Here is a 17125-nt window from a genome sequence, read left to right as displayed (position 1 = left end):
ATTACTATGCGACATACATAATAAATTCAACGTATTTTATTAATGTATTAATAACTTTACAAATATAATGTATATTGCATACTGTATATATGTAAATATCTTTAACAGAAAATCTATTCGAAAAAAAATATTTATGTAATATATATATTTTTTTTAATACAAAGACTAAGTTTCAAAATAGTACAAAAAGGCACAAAGCTTATCATTGTATTATCGAAATTGTAACTGAAAGAGAGGAGGAAAAATTTCAAATAGTCTGAGCACGGAAAATATCTCGGTCTTCTCTGCCAGCGACGCCACGCCGTTCAAGATACGCTGTATCATATCGATTTTCCATTCTGGCAAACTGTTCGCGTGCCGCCGTCTGTAATTTTCTCAAGATGACTCAGAATAATGTAATAGAGTATAACGTTGAGAAACTTTCAGAGCTAGAGCAGCGCGAGCGATACATTGACATTATCCGCGTTATCATCGTCATTTTATCGACTGCTGCAATTCGTGACAATATGATCAAAAATTGATATTGGAGTTTCCACTTTCACGGTCATTTCGTCATTGGGTTGCATAATCCACCGTTATAACGCAGTCGATACCGTTAGTAAATTACGAACTCCGTTGGAGATGCATTTGCATGTTTTATTATTCAGACCTGCGGGGAAAGCATCGTAATTGTTAAGGAAACTATAAGCGGAGTAAATTTCGTGCGCGAGGCAGCCACTTGATTCGTGAGCTGTGTCTGGCAAATCCAATTACTGCTGATAAAAGGAAATAAACCGGGAGCAACTTTTGATGCCATAGCGAGGCGGAGGAAGAAGAGATAGCGCGTTTTGTCTCGAAAAAGAAATCCTCAAGTTCAATACGTCCCCCATCACCGCGCCGTTCGCATCGGAAATAAGATTGTACTCAGCCAGAAACGCGATATCTCGTCGTGAAGTAAGATGAAAGAATCCCTCGGACGGGTCCGCAATTAAATGCGCGAATAATTGTAAACGCAATCCGCGGAGTCGTTCGCCGCAAAAGAAATCCGACTAATTAAAGTGGAGCGTTAAAAACTTGAATGGCATCCGACGAATTTGCACAAAACGTGCAATCGCGAGAATTCATTAAACTATGCGCTCTCCATTTTTCACCGAGTGATATGTAAAAGTTCTTTGTCTCTTCTATGACTCTGGGTATTTTTAAACGGGATCAAATTAATGGATTCTCATTCCATATTATATTATCTAGATCTTTTAACATTTATTTTTTTTTTTTTTTTATTAAATACAGCATATTTCATAAAGCGATTATATAACGATTACGCGAGACACGCAAGTTATATTTAATTTATTAGTGACGCGTAATTAATGAATAGTATAAAATATAATTATTCATCATTTAAAAAATATTTGCGTTTTATACGAAATTTTATTTCGAGTATTCTGTTCATTCTAAATAATAAATATAAAAACATAAGAAAGAGGTGAAATAAATAAAATTGACAAAAAATCAAAAATATTAATATAAAATAAATTTCTAAACACATATTGCGTTCCTATCATTTAAGTGAAGTAAATATGTTACATCAATACTAATGGCGGTTTAATAATAATTATCTTAATTAAAAATACACGTATTAAATGTACGTCGTTCATTTATTACAAAATTAGCGTTGCTTCTTGAAATAATATCTCATTTAAAGTTGAAATAAAACGTCTCGTTTCTGCGATACTAATTTCGCGGGGAAGAACAAAAAGTCCGAAGATCGAAGGGTGCAAATGGCAATTTAATTAGCCGTGGCATTACAGGAGACGGTGCGAGGAAAATTCCTTTTTTATGAGCTTAAGGAGGGGCCGTCGCGCATCTGCTGCCTCCGAAGCCCATGCATCAACAGAGCAAAATCATGATTTCTTCATTAGAACGTCGTTGCTCGCGTCAGAGCAGGTCGTGATAGATATTTCATGAAGAACGGGGTAAACAGATGCGGCACGAATATGGAGAAGGTGAGGGATGCGGGGAGAAAGGAAAAAAGGACGGACGGGCATCCAGCACAGCTGACGATGTCTTTTTATCTCCCGTGTGAGGAAATGTTATACGATTTTCCACGTAAAATGCATATATATTTATAGACTGAAAATTATTTCAACTACAGCGCGAAATACCTGGCGAACGTCGATAAATCCGCGCGGGCTTCGTGCTACGCGTAGGAAGACAAGCGTAACTTATTATTTCTCGCGATATTTCTTTCAAGAATCCCGCCGTGGCGTGCCCTTTTATTGAGATGTACTTCTGACTTTAGCAATTTCGCAGAACTTTGTTCTTGAATGTAATTGTTGCAGGAAAAGAGCTACCGGTAATTGTTTCAAGAAATAATTGCTGCTGTCTCTTGAAAAAGCTTTCTTCCGAGCATCCTGTATATTGCCCCACACAAACGTCTATGATTTAAACGCCAAGAATGATACAAACCCGAGATTGCAAAAAAAATTGCTTTTCCTGAGGGCAAACGGCAAATGTGTAAAAACTTTTAAATGTAAAGGAAATGAATTGTATAAAAAGTATTAACTCGAGAATAATCACCTGGAATATTTCTTACACTCCAACATCAGAAAAGTAAAGTTCACATTATAGCAATTTTTTTACTAATCCAAAATGCCTATTTTATATTTTGAAGATTCCGAGACTCAATTTGTGCAATAGAAACAAGTTACGACTTATATTAATAGTATTAACCTGTTGAAATTAGCTATGTTCAATAAAAAAAAAACACCTCAAATAATTGTTAATGTTATAAAATCACTCAAGTATAGCAAAGGTTTATATTCTATAAAAATAATATGAATATCTATATAATATCTATATAATAATATGAATTCAAATAAATTTTGAATTAAAAAATATATAAACTATTAATATCTCTATGATTATACAATAAACATATATATATACAATAAATATAATTTATCCATTTTTCAGAAATACTTTAAAAGTTTTTTTTAGAAAATGTCATAATAGTCTGCTTAATGTGTTTCTTCTGTTGGTTTAATATTTTCTTGGTTTTTATCTTCTTCAAAAAATATTGATTAAATCTATGTATATAATATCCATTTCAATAATATATCAATAATATAAAATAACAATAACTTTTAATTGAGATGTAAAAATTATCCTAGATGATCGAACGTTTGCACAAAATAAAATAAAGTGAGTATTCTCGGGTTAAAGTATTTTGTTCATCGCAATGTATACCGTACATGGTATCATTTTCAACGATTAAATCCTAAAATCAACCAATTATCGGGAAAACTCTATATAGGTACGTAATATTTACCCCGCGATTATTTTTCCAGCGCGTCGATTACTTAACGAAAATTTAATCGGAGGCCCCACGGGGGAGGGAGGGGGGGGGGTATATATATTCATTAAACGGCCACCAGTAGACGTTCCCTACGCTAATAATAATCGTAAAGCCACGAAAAGCTCTACGCCGCGAGGGTGCGAACGGGGTCTCCACGGTAACCGCGGGCAGGTCGACCGACGCAAATTTAATATCTGGTAGTTCATAATGACACCCCTGGAAAATAAGCCCCAGACCAACACGAGCCCCGCGCGCGCGGTTTATTTCGCACGCGCGTACGCACACGAGCGTGAAACGCGAGCGCAAATTCCGTCGGGCGTATGTTACAGAGGGAGGAAACGGTGGTTTATTGGAGTCTACCAAAGAGAGAAGGGCCGTGCAAGGGCGGCGCCGAAAAGGCTTGCTTCAGGAGGAGCTGGGGGCATGAGCGTTTCGCAAAGAAATCGTCGCGCCGGGATTTCACGCAATTAAAATCGTGATCGAAGGGAACCCATCCGCAAGGCTGCCTTAATCGCACCGGCATTCACGCATCTCCCGTCCGATTTCTCTCGCCGCGCCGACGAAATAACAAGCCGGGTTTCGACTTTGTCGCGCGGAGTGCCTCTCGAAATCCCGAATGGGTGCGCCGAGGTCGAAACGCTGCGAGAAACGAGAAACGCGAAGTTTCACGGTTTACTGCGAGCTAAAATTGCAGCAGCGTTGAGAAAGGAGGCCGACGGCATAGCGAGGGTTGTGCGTCGTCGTCGTTTGTTACGAAGACACGACACGAGACTTCAAAGAGGAGAGACTCCTCTCGCACAATCGCTGCCGTAATGATTTCGGGCGCGATCGCGAAGATACCCGAAACCGCCCGCTGTGAATGAACACCCCTCGGAGTTCGTCCCGACGTAATTTGCACGAAACGTCTCTCTGCCCCTTTCCAACTCGCAATTATTATCATCCAATAATTATTATCGTTACCGTTAGTTTTAGCTTCTTCCTTTCGTTCCGCGTACGATATTCTCGCGAGCGTATATAAACGCGTGTTTTATACGAGTCGTTAGGCGGAATAATAATAAAAGTTGAGAAAAATATCCGCATGCATACTAGTTTTTCAGTACAATTATTTCGCAAGAACGCGAAGTTTATACCCTTTGTAAACTTGCGCAGTATTATAATAACATCACCGGATTCCACATTAAGTAATTTCATAAAGTATTTTGTTTCTAGAAAAGGGAGAAATATGATATCGTTTCATTTAGTAATTGAAATATATAGAGTTAAACGTGTCCTGTTTAGACATCTTTGCGCTTGCAGCTTTGTTTATATTTATAGCAGCACAGTTTTTAAAATATAAGTAAAATATTAATTAAATTAATTTTTTATAAGTTTTGTTTATATTGAAAAGAATTTAAATCACAGACCGGAACGTTTAAAATTATATGTAATTTACTACAAAAATATATTATTATACACGTGAAGTATCCTGTGTCTAGCTCTCTATTTGCGTCACTCTGCACGATTAAGATTTATTCAATTGGAGCTTAACTGTGAATAATTTTATAATTTTTAGAGAAGTACAACACTTCTCTAAAAATGATCCGGTGGATAAAACACTTTCTGCCAAATAATTAACATAATTTCTTTGTTTAACATCGATGTAATCAATTTTATTGTATAAAATGATATTGGCGCAATTAATCCCTCTACGAAAGATAATAACAAACAGAAGGCAAATATTTACCGTTTCAAAGCATCTGTCTGCGATCGCAATCAATAAATAACACGCGTATGCATACGAAATATCAACATCGGCGGGCGATTCGCGAAACGCTCGCGTTATATAACGTCGATTAAACGATGGCATAAATGCGTTTTTCGGGCCAGCCGAATGCGTAATTACTAAACGGCCGCGCGCGTTTCGGAAGCGCACGCGGCCGTTTCGCATATTTGCACCGCTCGCTCCGGCAACCGGTCCGCCTATTGCCACGAGAGAGAGTGCATCAGGCCGGACATAACGTTCGATTAGATTAGCTTTGTGTACGGGGAACGGTATTCGCGGCTCGCATATTAGCGTAGGCACGCAGTCACGGGCACACACGATAATACGCCGCCGACGAGGCCTCGGCAAGGTAGGTATTTCCTTTCGAGCACGGCTCGTCAGCGACCCTTGCGAGTTAATCAACGAGATGCATTTAGAGAGAGAAAGAGAGAGGGAGAGAGGGAGAGAGAGAGAGAGAGAGAGAGAGAGAGAGAGATCGCAAGCAAGTCGAAATATTCGCGTGATGGATGTATAGGGTGAGACGGTACAATATGCACGCGCGTACGACCGCTCAAGTTCGAACCAAACGCGACAGAGCTTGCTGCAACTAGTTGCGTGAAACACAGTCAAAACCAATGTTTACGCGCCGCATTGACGCGAAACCGACAGAAATTGCATCTCGGATCTCTCGAGAAGTTCTCTCTTTCTCTGAAAATCGTAATATAGCTTTCGTGTGCAATTTCAAAAGTTTTCAGATGTCGAATGGAATGCTATCGCACGATTCTGCAGTTGCAAAGTTTCCATGCAGAATTACATCGTTTCAAATACGATGAAAGCAGTTTCTCGAATCTTTAATTTGTAATTCAAAATTATTAAACGTGTCTTTAGGAAATTTGATACGTTGGAACAAATGGATAAGAAATTATTCCAAGTTTCATATTACTGATATCTAACAAGCATATACTTTACGCACTTTCTCCTTCATAACATTTTTTTTTGTATAATAAACCGTACATTATATCTTTTATTAAAAACAGAAATAATTAATGTAATATAACAATAAAAATACAAAAAATAATAATATTTGCAATAGGATATTCAGAGACAAGTGTGGTTATTAATACACGATGCAATTTTTTCAAACATGCAAAACTTTATTAAACATAAAATCAATGAAACTAAAAATACGTTTTGAGAATTTACTGAGGATGACTCCAAAAAGTGAGTCGTATTTTTAGTTTCAGTGATTTTATGTTCAATAAAGATTTACATTTTTTTTTTAATGGTTCATGTATTAATAATCGCATTTGACTCTCGAATCAATAGCCTGTTTTAAATATCATTATTTTTAATATATGTATTATAGAATTTATGGAATAGTATCTTGTTCTTTGCAAATTTTTACACAATAACGTTTTAAAAGCAATTTTTAAAATAAAAACCTTAAAAAATTCTCCTATATTAATAAAGTTATCCCATCCATTTCCGTTCTGAAGAGCGGAATTAAATCTGAATCGCGTTGAACGACCTCAAGCAAATTGCGAATGTTTGACATATCCGCGTCAGGCGTTGTATTAAATGCATCGGAATCCACGCTGCATCGCGCGATCCATTCGCCAACGATGTTTGTCGCTTTTATGTACGAAAGCGTTCGATTTTAATTGAGCGTCGCGACGAGAGAACGCGCGCGCGGAATTTTAGATTTCAGAAAAAAATCAGGTTTCCGCGAATTGCGGAAGCCGCGTAGGCGACGCACGGGGTGTATATTCCGATGGAGTTTCGGGCACGACGCGGGGGAGAGGGGTTGAAATCGAGTGAATAGGTATAGTACATATCTATAGGAATTCTACGTCCGCGATCGATGACGAATAACGACGTGCGCCCTATACATGTACAAACGCACTTGATTTTATTTTATTTTCGGTCCCCATCGACGCGCGACAACCCCGTCACCACATATCGATCGAGAGCTCGTCTTAATGAGACTGTTTTGTGCGTTTCAATTAATTCCGCTAAGAGAAAGACAAGCGGACGTGCGGGAAGAGGCGGAATAGCACAGCAGGCTGATACGATTGGTAGCCCCGGGGTATGGCAGGAGGGATCATTTCGCCAGGGTATTTTCCTCGTGTATCACAGAATTAATTAATACCCGTTATACCGATATCAGCAACCGTTCGGCGACTTCCGCCGGGATCGCTGATACGACCGAATTGTATATGATACGATACCGTATTGCACCGGGGATTCTGCAACGCAAAGGACTCTGCATGAATCAGATATCACCCGGCATCTGCTCGATATAAATAAAACAACTGATAGAAAAGCTCAATATTTTTTTTTATTTTAAACGAGATGCTTTGCATATATGGTCAAAGTACAGAACTTTCCTCTTAATAACGCAGATATTTCATTTACAAGAATATCAAAGTCTTTAAGTAATAATACAAAAAACAGGGGGACTTACTTAAAAATTAAATTTAAATGACAAATAAGTGATTACTCACTTTTTATTCTTTAATTTCACGCAGATTTTCGTAGAATTCTAATTTAATAATTGAGATGTATAAAGATAAACAGTAAAAAGTTATGTGAAAATGATAGCATACAGTCTAATTTTCGTTAAGAAAAATCGTATTTAAAATACGTGAAATACGAAACATTGTTACAGATTGGTACGTAAAAAAAAGATTTATACGTATATTAAACGTTACTCGTTTCGACGCGTACAGCATGACACAATTTCATGCGCTTGTCTTAATAATGACCAGGAGATTTACAGCGCGAATCAAATTCTATTTCATATCCCATAGATTGAAATCAAACGATGCGCGATATGAATTATCCCGACAATCGTAGCATTAAATCACGTGATGGCATAAAAACCTTTTACCTGTTCCGCCCGATGATATTTGAATTGAGCGGCCGGATATTAATTATAACTACATGAAAGCGAGTATCGTGGTGAAAGCGCGCTCGCTTTTCCAACAAGGGCTTCAGATTAATTTCAGTTTACTGCGCTTAATTCCTCCGTAGCCACAAATCGACAATTATGAAGGAAGTATCGATCATTCGCGTTCACTCGACGTCGAAAATTTTACTTGCACACATCATTCTCTAACACACGATTATTTATTTTACCGTTACGTTATGTTATTATCGAATTATTACGATTATTTATTTTACTGTTACGTTATGTTATTATCGAATTATTACGATTATTTATTTTACCGTTACGTTATGTTATTATCGAATTATTATCAAATTTATAAAATCTCAAATTAGTTTATAACTTATTAAATGTGGAAATTTAATGCTTAGTAGTGTTAAATTTTGATCTCTTTTTCCAATGACGCGATTAAAAATTAAAAATTCTATAAAATGTAGTAAGTTACTAACACAAATGTCTTATCAATTATTATAAAAAGAAGCAAAAATTTATTATATATTTCATAGTCGCGTACAAAACAAACTGTAAAGATAGCGTTAAAATATTTAATAATTTTAGCGCGTGTGTTATTCAACGCGATTTTTCTTCGTCCGTGGAAATTAACAATCACGGAATAATATTAACTAGCAAATATGTCCAAATGCTATTGACCATGATACTAAAACGGGCGAGAATTTCGGCAATGGTGTGAAAGCACCGGCATACCTTTCACGTATAACGAAGAGGGCCCACTCACCTGCCAGTCGTCAGACAAGATTCGCTAATTGGGATTAATTCGCGCTAATTAATTAAATCACGGTATACCCATCAGCCATACACGCTCGTTGCGCTCGTCCCGTGCAATTTCAGGCGATATATTCGTCTCTGGATATTCTGCGAATGTCTGAATGTGCATACAGCTATGCAATGAAACAGAACCCTGACTTACGCGAAATTGGAATAATAAATTTATTAAGCCATCCCAAACGAAATATTTCGTCACATTTCGTTTGTAAAGATTAAAAATTATTTTAAAAAATTAAATTTTCAATATTATGAGTAATATATATACCGAGAAAAAAGTTATTAAATTAACTACATTTTTCAACTCGATTAAATTTGTTCCGTTCAACTATTTGTGTATTTAACTTAAATACTTAAACTTAAGTTTAAGCATTTATGCATTTAAATTAACTACAAATAATTTAAATACGTAAATGCTTGAACTAAAGAAATTCAATCTAGCTAAAAAATTTAGTTAACAACTTTTTTTTTACAGCGTATTAATTATGTCAATATCATATCATGTTTCCACCATAACGTATAAAAACAAAAACAATTTTCATTTATTTTTACAGTAACGGAATTGATAGTCTGTCAAAATTTAACGCGCAAATCTAATTCAATTCCGAATAGTTAATCAGTCCTGATAAACGTTAAAAATTACAGTTCGCAATTTAAAAAACGGTGCCGAAAAAAAAACGTACGTATTTCCCCCATATGCGCCCGTATTTGCCATCTACCCGGTCGCGTTCAAAGGCATGCTCAATGAATTGCAATTGAAACGATACTCCCCCGTATTAGAGGACGGCATATTGTACAACGTCGCGCCGAATATTGCACCGAACGAAAATGCATCCCGATATTATTGAAGCCTTCCACGCTTTTGATCGTACTCCCGCCAAATGGTTCATTCCGGTAATGTAAACGTGCAATAGCTGTGAAATATATCCATCCTCTTCTCTCTATTTCTCTCGATCTCGATCTCTACCAGAATTTCCAATTCTCGTTAATACATGTTATCATTGCAATACCATCACGTTTCTCTAATTCTGCAGCAACAATAGGATTTATAACAAATGGCGACATTCGTAGATATTCCGTGCGATGCCCCATCCAGCTATACAATATATTATCTATGTGTGAGATCGTTATCGGGCAACAGCACCGATTACGCTGTTACTTCGAATATCGTTCTAAGAACACGGTGATCTCATTCGTTTCAACTTATAGATAACGCAATACTGCGTATCATTGATTGCAAGAAGTGTAAACGGAGGGAGAGAAAAAGCATACGCCTGACCACGAACGGGATGTGCTGGGGCACGGTAATTAAATCTGTCGCTTTGGAAGCACTCTTATGTGGACAAAGCGCGAGCAAAAGGAACGTCACGGAGCGCATTCGACGAAGCCCGGTGGAAATAACGCGGCAAAATGACTCGCAGATGTTAACTCGCGATGCTCGAAGCAAGGCATTTTCCGCCGTCCGCCGTCGTCGACTTTGCGCGCTGAAAACTGTCCGCTTGAACGTGCACTTTGCCGCAATCTCGAAATGTACACGGTGTGCCATATTAGATTAGAATGCTAACGCAAACGAGATTCATAGCCGGCTTCGCCATTTGCGTTGGTTAATCCTCACGTAGACGATTGAAAATACATATGTGTGTGTGCGCTTTCTCTACTTGGTTACTTCAATATACATTTAAATACAATCGCCACTCCCACTCTATCGAACAAGCAATTCCTTCGAATACCCTCGGAAAAGATGCTGCTGCTGAATTAAAGACAATGTGCCGATACGTAAAAAGAAGAAGCAAATGTTGTCTTCGGAAAACGTTGACTACTGAAAAACAAGGTGGTTTCTCTACGAGGAAAATAGCATTTATTATTTTATATGAAAATAACTTGCTCGAAAACACAGAAAACACACTAATCAAGCTTCCACAATGTCGGAGTTTAAGTAGCGTTCGAATCGCCAAAATTGTCATTAAAAAAAAAAATATATTAAAAATCACATCTCTGGTACTTGAATAGCTTCGTTACGATGGCAGCACCGGCCGATTCTCAGACCACCGTGTAGAAGCGGGAGGCGACGTTTTCGCGGCGATCTAAATTTAAGCCGCAGATTTATACGCCCTCACTCGCCGGGCATTGACTTTAGCTCCGACGGACCGACTTTCAACCCCCTTCTTCTCCATCCACCCTTTCTCTTTCTTTTTTTTCCTCTTTCGTCTCCTCCTCGCGTCGTCTCCTATTCGCGACTCTCCGACTTGCGGCTGTTCCCTCTTACCCGCTTATTCCCGTTGCTGTTTATTACCGTCACGCGATACTCGCGACGCTGTGTCCTCGCAAATATAGAACGAAAGCAGGCTTGGCCTTCGCTAAGGACGTCTCAAAAGCGTTACCAAACTCATCAGGTCCACGGTAGGACTAAAGGGTTCTTCCTCTCCGGTAAGGGCCAAGGGACTGCGATATCTGCGATAGAACTTTAGAGAACGTGGTATAGTACGAAATCCCTCGCGAGAATCCACTCCGACAGAATAGCCGGAGCAATTTGTTCCGGACGAAACAGTGTAATGTAATCTAACGTTTCGACCACGATAAAATCTGAAGAAACTCCGTCCCGAGTCTCCTTATCTTACCCCCTTCTCTCGCACAACGATCTCCTATATTCCAAAGCTTGATGCACATTGAATTTTGAAGCGAATCTCCAAGGGCTTTATCTCTATTATAGTGGGCTATTCTGACGGACATATCGGTTACGAAGGTCTTCCTATGATTATCGATTTAATCTTTACCGACTAGATTAATTTAGTAATAAAATAAATTTTTTAATCAATATTATTAGTAGTTATATTCACATTTTAATCATGTACGTCTCTGAAAAAATACTTTGCGATAAATATTAAATATAATTAATTATTACAGTTACAGTTTTCCTAAAAGAAGTAATTAGGATCGAAAATTAATTAGCAAATTAATTAGCAAAAATAAAGCTATTAATCTATCAAATTCTGTAGGTTTTCAATTTATCGTGATATGAAAACTTAATAGTATTTTGAAATTGTTAAAGCAAGATCAACTCCAAATTGGTTAAAAAATTCATAAATAAAATGCGACAAGAGTCAGAGATATTTTATATAATTCAAATAAGACATCAAGTATTATAAATACTGTAAATGTCTATAATTGTTCAATGTGGAAAGCATAAATATTTCCTTGTAATAGAATCTCGATATATTTTCCATTTCTTTCACATGTCCTTACATGCTCTCAAAAAAAAAAAAAAAAAAAAGAGGCGACATCGTAACACGCCCATCTGTTTTTTCAAGTCTACGTCGCGATCGCGTTTATGACTCTGTTACCAGAAGGAAAAGAAAAATATTGTTCTTTGCCCGCATAAAAGAGTTACAGTACAAAGCTATTGCGACAGAAAATCCGCAAATCGGTTTAAACTTTTTGTGCTGCATGTTAGCTTTATTGAGGGTACTAAAATTACAAATGACTACCAGCGCATCAATCATGACCATTAAATGTTGAGTAAATTAAGGTAATTGAGTTAATGAATTGTATAAATTATTACATTGGCGAGGCAGAAAATTTAATATGTACCAATCACACGTTATATATTTAATTACATTAAATGATATAAAAATCATAAAAAAAATCTAAAACTATTAGTCGCAGAAAATTTTGATCAATACGTATGCATTGCACTCAAAAACCAATTCTACAATGCTGCTATTGCTAAACTTCCTCTTTTCTTTTCACTTCGTTTTTCCTAAAAATTTCAGAACCCAGCGAACGTTTTTCTTGATATCTGACGAAACCAACGTCGTCGACAAAAAGGAACATTGAAAGAAGTCTCAACTTCATCGGAAAATAACAATAGTTCAGCAACGTGCACCACCGTGCAATACGATTTCCTTCACGTTAGTGATAAAGTGCACCGATATTTTAGTGACGATACTTCGAATTTATTTCGTTCCCTACGTAAACTACGGTTCTTTGTGCGATCACTCCTATTGTGCGCGATACGGACAGCATGAGAAGAGAGAAATGTGGAAGGAACTCCTTCTAGAGATTTCGCTAAATTTATGACTCGGCATAATGACCCGGACTGAATTTCAGTCCCCGAAGTCTCAACTACTCACCCTGGCGATTCAACTCGAACGTCAGCCTGATACATTTACACGCATTTATATCGTAGTTACGAAAACACATCGTGTTTCTTCGCGTTCAAACTTTCAAAAAGAACTTACAAGTAATTGCATATTATTAAATCAAATAACCAATCTCTATATTTATTTTTATTGATTACTAAAGAATTTGGATAGTATCGTATTCCCAGACTTCACAATAATATATATCAAAAACTAATTTTAGTAATCGAATAATATTTTGTAAGATAATATAAATATTCGTTCAAAGAAATTAGAAACATAAAATAATAAAGAGATAATTGTCTTTAATGCGTTCGTAATTGCACGAGAAAATATTTTATCTATTTAATAGTGAATGATCGACAATTAACAATTATCAAACGGTTCAACATTGATCAACTTTGTCTATAATTATTGCGGTAAAATGATAATATATTAAAAATACAGGCGGGTCAGGACGCAAGAGAATTCGTAATCTTGCTGAAAGGACCTTTGCACGGGATCAACGCGATAATTCGAATTTTCATCTCGCGGCTAACGGTCCATACATATTTATAGTTTAATTAAAATCGATACGAGCTTACGGGGATGGTTTAAACGGCGTGACGCATCGCTCGTTTTCTTTTGTGCGCGAATTTCCGCACCGACGCGATGAAAATGCGTGTCAATGAATATGTAGCCCGGAAAGACTTAAGAGGGTAAGCAGAAAGAAAGCAAAATTGCTCGATTTTATTCACTCGATCATGTATTATGTATACATTTTTATCTCTGAAAATATAATAAATCATGAAATATTTTTTTATATTTAATTGTTTCCTTCTTTTTGTTAATTTTTATTGCAACAAATCTTTTAATAAATAAAATCTTGCTTTTCTAGTTTAAAATATGATAAAAGAAATAAAAATGCAACTTAACATTATATTATATTTCGTAACGTGTACATTTAAAAAATGTGGCTCTCTTCAACACTTTAGATTTAAAAAGAAAACTATATTTTCGTACCAGTTATCAAACGCAAATTGACATTCCAAAAATAATTAGTATTTACACTTTGATATCGAGAGCAAGCATCTCTAGCATAACTTATGCAGGAAAATTGCAAAAACAAAAGAGAAGAAGAAACGAAAGTGATCGCGCGATTCGCGATTTCTAGGACGATAAGTCGTACCTACGAATATAAGTGTTGCACGATCAGCCGGGCTTATCGCTCATTAAGCGCATCGATGCTGTTAACCGGCGCGCGTTTTATGTACGATGAAAAACAGCCGCGTAAATTACTCATCCTCGCACCCCGCAGAAGTGAACACGCGCCACTGTACTAGTCCTCCCATGTAAACGCTTCTCCACGCTGCTCGATACAACGCGGCTTACCTCACGGATGTCGCTTGGCTACTATTTACGATCGCAAGAAGTATAAAGCCACGCGGATCGTTACACGCTCCTTTCACGTACGACTTGTTCTTTCTCGCTTTTACCCGTCGACGTTAACGCGCACGTCGCTGCATTGTATTCACTTCAAAGCGAAACCATTATTCAAAAATTTTTATTGTGTCTAAATATAATATAATTCTTATAATTTATAACATGCGGTAACGTATTGTTTCAAATATTAGAGGAACGAATTCAGAAATGCATTTTTATTCTTCTAGAGTGACATTTCATTCTAAAATATTTAAAGGTGTATATGTATTCTCATTCATTTTCTTCTATTACAAGAGTATTTTTTAGAGTATAAATTTCAAAGAAATTTAATTTCCTTCCATTGTATGTATCCGCTTGAAAAATTACTTGCGAATTTCAAGGTGTTTCCAGAAAAATGTTTTAATAAATCTGAAATTAATTTCTTTTTTTTTTCTTTTTTCTAAAAATACTTATATATCACCCTATTTTACATAATGAGCATTTAAGTCGCGAGTTAAAATAAATTAGCGCATTTGTTCGCATTTAGAAGGACTCAGGTACATTGAGTGTAAAAATAATGAGACGACTCGGTTGCTAATTGCCGACAGTAACGTATTAGCATAGAATTGCCGTAAAATTCGTGAGAGCGGTGACAAAAGCGAGGGAGACTTACGAGTTCCCTCATCCTCCCCGACACGTTTGCTCGGCATCATCATCGTAATATTTCGTTATGCCGTCACGCCTCGCACCATTCCCTTTGAGCTCTAAATAACGTCCGATGGAGTCTTTAAACGCGAGGGGATGCGTCGCCGCGCATAATATCCGTTATATACAAGCCAATAAAATCGCGCCTCTCGAAACTTAAACGCGTAAATAAGCGACAGAAGAAAAAAAAGAGAAGGGGGAACTCTCTCGCCACGATTTCAGGCGATCGATAATAAGTTACAAATTTAGCACGCATTGATGTTAAAAGAATTTTTATGAACAACTCCTCTAAATTCGTTTGATCAAAGAAATTGTCTAAAACCCGCTAGTATATAGTATTTAGGATATGTTAAGACGGTTCTTTAAAGAACGATGTTACAGTGAAAAAAAAATTACATGATTTAAATAATTTTTTTAGCACTGTTCAAATAACTACACTGTGAGAAAATGATATTTAAAAACTTATTTGTGGTATATAAGTTTATTTCATTGAAACAAATCTTTATTCAAGTAAAACAAAATTTTATCTCTACTGAATTAATTAATAAGAAAAATAAAATATATTTTGCAGAAATGAAATATATTTCATAGAAATATATATTCTGTCATCACAATCAAAGTTTTTCAGCAAAAACAGGTCTTTTCGTAACACCCTTCTTTAATAGCTGTATAAACATGGTCAAAATGTTATACAGAGACCCAGTCAACCATGCGCTAATTAAATTAAGCGCTATTACGTTATTATTAGATCGATAGTATGCAAAAAAAAATACGTGATACGATAAAAAATTGTAATATGTGCATGAACAGGTCTATATATCGTTTCCTTTCCTATTTTTAACTTTTAATGAATATTCACGAGACGAAAAGCCGCGTTTTTCATGAATACGTTGCCACATGTTTTCTCTTTGAAATACCCGTAGCGAATATATTATATAGTTTAAGAGTTTTAAAATTATATGTTCCATGCATTCAAAATAAAGAGAACTAATATTAATATTATGTAACGATATTCTAAAGGGTGACATTGATATAATCTATCAATAATATATATTAGAATAAATGTTTACAAAAATATTAATTAAATTTAACTTACAAAACAAAAATGTTAATTAAAATTTTAATTTTTTAGATAGTTCTCTGCACTTTATAAAATATCACAAAAAAGCAATTGTGGTTTTTTTATATTGGATGAAAAGAATTGTAATAAAGAAACAAAACGCGTCTATCAGCCTTCGATTAATTTTCGGAGAAACGGCGGCGTCAACTTTAAATCTGTTAGCCCTGGGATAGGAAATAAGGCAGGAAAAATTGGACCAGGTTCTTGCCGCAGAATTCACGAGCTCTCACAGGCTCAAACATCGATAAACGAAAAGCGTTGCCTATTACGCGGCTAGAGTGGGTGTCAAGGGAGACGGTAAGAGTACATTAAACGGTAATTAAAAGTGAGCCTATTACGCCGGCTAACGGAGCGTGAAATGCTTTAAATCGTTTACAAATTACACCGTCTGCGAGCGTTGAAACGTCTGCTGTTACGTACACGCGAAAATCACGCAATGCAATTCGAGTAACGACAACTCGACATTTTATTGCGAAATGCAGATATCTTATCAAAATAATTAAAGAGCTTCGTACGCATTAAAAACCTATTTCAGTCCTTTATCCGATAATTCAATACTTTCATTCATTTACGAATTTAATTGGACGACATAATGTGATTAACAAAATCCATCAATTAATAATATAACATTTACCGATTTGCACACGTAACATGGAATTGGTCGGTCAAAAAAATAAAAAAGTAATTTACGAAATAATAATGTTAATTAATACGTTAGAGATGTAAATTAGAATCTCAACAAATTACACTGCAAATTTAAATGCGGATTTTTATGTAAAATATTGTACACAAATGCATAAAAAGTGATTATACAATTTTATACACAAAAACGCAATAAGAAAAAAAAATATCTTAAAAAATTTTACTTAAAATAAAAAAATTATATAGTTGGTGGGTCCCAATAGATTATTTATTTGCAGTCAAATTAAACATTTCTTAATTGAAATATTTATGT

The 17125-nt window shown here is 36.1% G+C and overlaps 1 protein-coding gene across 2 annotated transcripts in view; it reads right to left on the bottom strand.

Moving 5' to 3' along the window:
* Window positions 1-17125, bottom strand: part of LOC105196903 (tyrosine-protein kinase transmembrane receptor Ror) — a 254193-nt gene that overhangs the window by 234752 nt on the left and 2316 nt on the right. The gene's annotated exons all lie outside the window — the stretch shown is intronic.

The sequence above is a fragment of the Solenopsis invicta genome, chromosome 16 (genome assembly GCF_016802725.1).
Source record: "Solenopsis invicta isolate M01_SB chromosome 16, UNIL_Sinv_3.0, whole genome shotgun sequence".
Taxonomy (NCBI): Eukaryota; Metazoa; Arthropoda; class Insecta; order Hymenoptera; family Formicidae; genus Solenopsis; species Solenopsis invicta.
This window is presented reverse-complemented; position numbering and strand designations above follow the sequence as displayed.